At 48.0% G+C, this 6719-nt stretch overlaps 1 long non-coding RNA gene across 2 annotated transcripts; it reads right to left on the bottom strand.

The window, feature by feature from the left end:
- Window positions 1–1832: 1832 nt before the first annotated feature.
- Window positions 1833–5473, bottom strand: LOC109455675 (uncharacterized). Of its 2 annotated transcripts, XR_012492858.1 has the most exons (4): window positions 4802–5473; window positions 4459–4535; window positions 3318–3874; window positions 1833–2378 (listed from the first exon to the last, which is right to left on the bottom strand). It is a non-coding gene; the product is annotated as an uncharacterized LOC109455675 (long non-coding RNA). The 2 variants fall into 2 exon arrangements; XR_012492857.1 differs by having other exon boundaries at window positions 4459–5473.
- Window positions 5474–6719: the final 1246 nt, after the last annotated feature.

Below are 6719 nucleotides of genomic sequence, written 5' to 3'. Positions count from 1 at the left end.
TTCTCTTATGCTCCCTGCCCTCACACATGCACAGCCTCCCCCCTTATCAGGGCCCCCCAGCGGAGGGGTGCATTTGTTACAGCCGAACCTACACGTCCATCTTTATCACCCGGAGTCCACAGTGTGACCTTAGGGCTCGCTTAGTGTCATACATTCTATGGGTTTGGACAAAAGTATAATGACATGTATCTATCATTAGAGTATCATACTGTAGTTTTGCTGCCCTAAAAAAATTCTTTGGGCTCCACCTGTTTATCCTTCTCTCCCCCCACAATCCCTGGCAACCACTGCCCTTTTTAGTGCCACACAGCTTTTTCCTGGTTCTCTTCAGGATGTTCATTCTGAGAACCCAGCCAGCCATGCCATGCGCCAAGCAGCCGCGAAAGAGGCCACATACATGCATTCCAGCCAACTAGTCCAGCTGAGGTCCCAGCCCACAGCCAGAGTCCACCACCACACACGTGACTATGAAGCCTTCAGGGGATTCCGCACCCACTTTGGTCCTTCTCAGCTGAGGCCCCAGGTGTCCTGGAGGCCAAGCCCATCCCGACAGTGCCCTTGGTGAATTCCTGTCCAACAGACGCCACGAGCATTTCACAGGGTGGTGGTTTTGTGCACTACGCTTGAGATTCTTAATTATGCAGCAGTAGTAACCAGAGCAGCTGGTGAGAAGCCAAAGGTACAAATGTGAACCTTCTTGAAAAGACACTCTCATGACTCACACCGACCAAATGTACCAATACACAAGGACGAGATCTCTCATGGGTGCAAGTCCGACGACTCGGTAAACTGGAGAATTAGACCCAAGAACTTGAGCTAATAATAAAACAATCAGGAAAGGCACATAAAATAAACATATTTTAAACGATTTAATTTTTTAATAAAAAGCCATAGTAAAAATTAGGAATAGATGTAGCAGCTACGAATAAGACAAAACCCAAAATAACGGACTTAAACGAGACAGAAGACGATTTTTTTCTTTGTAAACAAAGCCCAAAAGAAAGAGGTTTAGGGCTGACGTGGTGGTTCAAAGAGGATGGTGAATTCAGACTCCTGTCTTGTTCTTCCATCTCATGGCTTCCACCTCATGGCTCCAGACAGCTGCTTATGCTCCATGTATCACATCTGCATTCCAGCCAACAAGTAAAAGGAAGGCTAAGATGTTCTCACCTGCCTCCCTTTAAGAACACTTCCTGGAAATCATACATGACAGTTTGCTCACACCCTGTACTGGGTTGAATAGTGTCATCCCCCAAAATTCATGTCCACCCAGAATGTGACCTGATTTGGAAACAGGGCCTCTCTAGACACCATTTGTTGAGATCATACTGGATTAGCATGACCTCAAGACGAAGAGAAAACAGACACACAGACAGACCCACAGAGAGAACACATTGTGATGACGGAAGCAGAGTGGAGTGACACATCCACAAGCCAAGGAATGCCAACAATTGCCAGTTCCCATCACAAGCTAGCAAGAGGCCAGGAAGGGCCCCCCTAGAACGTTCCGAGAGAGCACAGCCCTGCCGACACCTTGATTTCAGGCTGCTAGGCTCCACAACTGTGAGAGAACACATTTCGGGTGTTTTAAGCCACCTACTTTGTGGTACTTGGCTACAGCGGTCCCAGGAAACTAATCCACACCCCTTTTAGTCACACGGGCACACACAGATGCAAGAGAGGCTGCCAAAAGGACATACTTGTATTAACTGCCTGCATTTTTTTTAAGCTACATACTCCGATCACCTCTTCCTACGGTGATTTTTGCAATATTATTTTCTGTAGAACAATAACTCAGTCTTTAAAATAATTGATCAAACTTTGGTGTCATGGGGTTTTTTTTGGGGGGGCGGGGGGTGCTAATAGTTCAGGGCAGTTTATTTCACCTTCACAACTAGCTATTGGTAATTTCCTGTGAATTTCTCTAATTGTCAAATTTTGGAAAACTTACATCAAGTTTCCTTGACATCTGAGCCACTACACACGTATCTGCTGTCGATAGTATAGCTACAGGTCTGTGCCTTACAAACCCAGGAATTCAAATACAGCCCATTTTACAGAACCCCCATCAAAGAGAAAGCGTGTGTTGCGTTTGTGGTTGTATTTGCTGCTTTACTGAGTTTATTCCTGGCAGGAGACAATTTCCATTTTGACAAGGTGTCAGCAATCTCTGAGTTCTCCGCTTCCAGGCCTGTGTGCCTCATGATTGGATAAAATTTCTGCACAGCAGCTTCTGGGCGTGTACGTTTCGATCTTGTTTCTGTTCCGTTACCCAGCTCTCCTGGTGCCAGGTGCCACAGGACATGATTGTATCCCAGTGCAGCCTCTGCCACTGCGTTTCCATGTCATGAGCGGTAGAATGTCCCCAGATGCCATTTCTGCAATGGGAGCATGGGGCAGCGATAACATGGATGTGACTGTGAGTCCCATAAATATACTATTTCACTAAATCCAAACGAAATGTATTTTCAACTCAATTTCCCTTTAGTCAGATTCCAAAAATGCCCAACACCACCCAACACAAAAATGAGTGTTACAGAAGGGAAGTGGGAGTGGAAACAAAAATTGGTCTTCACCAAACTGTGTTAAAATAGCTTACATTTACAAATTTTACAAAAATAGGCGATCATAAGAATATACTGCCGCTCCCCCTCCGAGGTTCCTGAAAGAGGCCTGGACACACAGGGAACCCTAAAGCTAAGTTTCATAAGCTTTACCGTAGACCCACCCTTTACCCACAAAGAAACCTGTAAAAGAACCTGTAAAGCCTAGAACCTGTAAAGAAAGACAAATTACTCACAAGAATTAAGTGCACAGAAATGAAGAAATTTTCATAGCGAGCCCACATAGCCAAATACTAAGAAAAGATATTCTACTTCAGCAAAGATGAAAATTAAAACCACCAGATAACATTTTACATCATTCAAATTGAAAAATATTAATAGCTCAGTCATACAGGATGCTAGCAAGATTGAACACACATATTCCTACTGGGATTGTAAAACGATAAACCAGTTCAAAGGACAATTTCACAATATTCACCAAAGCTGAGCTGCAGGTGTCCTCACACACGCTCACGAGAGACATGGCAGCACTTTTATAGCAGAAAACAAGTAGAAGTTAATCAACTGTCCTAAGTAGGGAAATTACATAGAAACTAAGGTTTATTCATCAGATGGAAAACTACCTAATATGTGACGATAGAACAATTAAAATGAATAAACTGTAGTTAGGTTTGTAAACATACATATATTTCAAAACACTGTTGAGTTAAAAAACAAGTTTCAATGGGACTTGTAGAGATTGATTTCACTTACCTATAATTTACGATACACAAAACACAGTGGCATTTCCAGAATCTTCTCTCCTTTCGCCAGTGGAGCCTTCATTCCAGGGTTCCCCTCTTTGACTCCAAACTCACAAAGCTTACAGTTGTCTTTGGAGACACAAAAGATCAGCCTGTATTTCAAAAGATATTCTGATTCGGCCTTCCTTGGGGAAGCAGACAGGTACCTGAGGGGTTTTTCCTCCGTGAAGGTTAAGAGGACACAGGGCTATTTACTGTGGTTTTCATGTCTGGCTCAATGAGGGTTATGGCAGTTGGGACTGAGAGAAGAAGGTGGTCGAGTTGAACCAAAAGGTACTTCCTGAGGTAACACACCTGAGGTTAGTCAGATGTGGCAGAGGAAAGAGATTCTCCGCTAACTCACGAGTTTCTGGTGTTTAGCACCTGACAGAAGGGTGACGTTCATCTAAACCGGGAATGTAGAAAGAGAAGCAGTTATCAACTTGAGTTTCCATGTGTCGGCACGAAGGCACCCACGGGACACAGAAGTGGAAATATCCTGACGGCAGGACAAATGTCCTGGATGGCCTGGAACCAAAAGAAGAGGTCTGTGCTGGAGAAATTTTGAGACATCCGCGCATACTCGTATTTTGCAAGTTGACGCCATGGGCTGACCTATCGCTCCACAAGCATGGCAAGCAGACCTCACTGTGGGGGTGATATCCTATTGGAAACCCGACGAAAGCTATGGATCCCTTCCTCTTACCCCGACTCTCCCGCAATGTACATACACATACATGTCTGTGTACACCAAAGCCCCTGCTTAGAGTTGCTGATACCCCAGGTTTCTATGCAACTCTGGGGACCTTCGGGAAGTGCCCCACCGGCTCTGACTGCACCGGCAGCGACCTCCTCAGGACTCGCAGGGAACCAGCCCCACGTGGCTACAGGGCAGGAGAGCAGGGCATTGGAGGAGGCTATGCTCATTCTACTGCGCTTCCCCTGCCTGGGTGAACCCCCGACAGGGTCCCACCTCTTCAATGACCATCTACTAATTGACCCTGGGCGATTTCATTAGCACAAGGCAAGAGGCCACCATTGAAACTCCTGGGGTTTGAGCTGGTGACAAATCCTAGCCTGTACTTGGGAGTGCTGTCAGCCGTGTGACTTACCAGCTCCGATCCTCGATCCATCTGTGAAACCTCACCAGCTCTGGGCCACGCGCCAAGCCTGGAGTGTCTGCAACAACCTTGAGAAGAAAACCTTAAGACTGAATGCAGCGTTTCTAGATCTCAGACCCTATCAAGCCCTTGGCGGGGAGACACTCGATAGAGATGGGCAGATGTATAGGTTTGTCTGTCATGAAACGGGCAGTTGCTTTGACTGCATGCTACACTTCCAGCATCTCTGAGCAGCAGTTTCTTGCTGTAAATAATTGTATTAAGCAACAGATCCACCGACAGGATGCCGGGGCAAGCAGAGAGGAGGCATTAAAGCCGCAAAGCAGGGTCTCACCTCAGCTTGGCTGCTCCTCTGCTCATCGTGGTCCTTTACAGGAAGATGGTCACTCTCCACGTGGTCCAATGAGCACGCCCACTGGCCAGCCCCAGAGCCTATGTCCCACGCTGAAGGCTGACCAACTCATCCTGGGCAAACCCATAGCGTCTTGTTCCAAACTGAAGATCGCACATCCCAGGAAACCCCTGAGTCCCAGGCAAACCAGTGTGGTCGCCTTCTGTGTTTGCCAGTCCTATCTCCCAAGGACTCACTGACGTCTCTCTGGGACAAGAAGGTTTGGGGGCGAGTGGCAAACACCTACCAGGCTTCAAATATCTTTTATTGGAAGTTTTTGAATAACTTATCGCCTTCACTCTCCTCATATCACCAACTCCCCACCCTTTCTCCCCAGTTCTAGGAGGCGTCCACAGTGATAGGGAACCAGCAGTCTCCTGAAAGCACCCGGCTTAGGTGTGGTGAGCAGAGGTGTTCGGTGACAAGGCTGGCTCACCTGCAGAGGGGACAGGTAGTGAGGCCATGTAGACCCCCATGAAAGCCCCATGAGGGGTGACACTTTCAAATAGAGCAGGCCTCAGGGAGACTTAAAATCCCCACCATCTGGCTAAAGGAATTGTATTAACTCTTTCTATCCAGGTGGGGGTTACATTTCTCTTAAATGTCCTGTGACAGGCCTAAAAGTGGCACCGTTTTTGTTTATAATGGGCTGGGTAATGAAGATGCATGAGCAGGAAACGGTATGAAAGTCTCCCAAGTTTCTCAACTACATCAGAGACTCTGTCGTTTATTCAACGGACTCAAGTACTCAGGTGTGGTTTCTCCCAATGTGAAGTCAGCCGCAGACGGTCTGGAGAAAACCCCAGGACGTGTCTAGCTCTGGCTGCATGCCTAACGCCAAACAGAGACCCTCTCTGCAGAACCGGCCGGCACGCTCGCTGTGTGTTGAAAAAACATGGCAGTTTCCAAGCCGGGCATCCCGGAAGATGGATGACACATACCACCCCCAACTCAGCTGATGCTTCTGTGTTCTCTCTGTAGAGGACCCCATTCACCTGAGCAACAGAAATGAAAAAACAATGAAGGCCACTGGCTTGTCTGTGCTGGGCCTCGTCTTCCGTCTGCTCCAGGCTGGGGGAGGTGCAGGAAACGCGAGACTAAAGCTAGGTCCTCCCAGGCCTAAGTGCTTTGGCCAAGCATGCTGGACTAAGAGGCCTTTGTCTGACTTCCAACAGAACAAGAAATGGGGTACCTTCTATAATTTACCCAAATACCATCTTGCACAGATGCTAATATATTAATATCTTAATGGCCTCTAATGGCATCACGCAGGGACTGGGGAACCAGAGTCCTGTCTTGGGGGAGCTGACTCAGCAGCTTTCAGAGAGCAGTCGTGTGGGTACATTGGTCCGCCATCACTCACACCAATGAGCGACCCAGAGCTCTGGCCCGGCAGCGCTGAGTGCTGCCCAGGATACCATGTGGTCCGAGAGCCAGAGATCCAAGTCCACAAATGGAATGATACAGAAAGGAGGAACCACACTTGAGTGCTTAGGTTGGTTCAGAAAATGGAGTCTGAGGTGCATTCAAGAAACTTGGGAGCCTTTTATGTGCTTCCCTGCTCGTGCATCTTCGTTACCCAGCTCCTACCCGGTGGCGCGAACCACAGAGTGTTAGAGGACCCTTCCCTGTAGAAAGCGACAAGAACGCACCAGCACCATGTTTGCACGTTCCAGACAAGGCTTGGCATGGGGGGGGGGCTGGAGGGACTCAGCTGGTGGAACAGTGGTGGGAGCGGCCGAGCCACTGCCAGGCTCCCAGTGGAACCTCAGACTCCCTCCATCACACCCCGAGTGGTGCAATGTGACATCATGGCTGAGAGAACCACTCATCACCCAGGTCTGGGAACCTCGCTTCCGGG

Source organism: Rhinolophus sinicus, linkage group LG17 (assembly GCF_036562045.2).
Source record: "Rhinolophus sinicus isolate RSC01 linkage group LG17, ASM3656204v1, whole genome shotgun sequence".
Lineage (NCBI taxonomy): Eukaryota > Metazoa > Chordata > Mammalia > Chiroptera > Rhinolophidae > Rhinolophus > Rhinolophus sinicus.
Note: the sequence above shows the minus strand (reverse complement) of the source record. Positions and strands in the feature narration are given on the sequence as shown.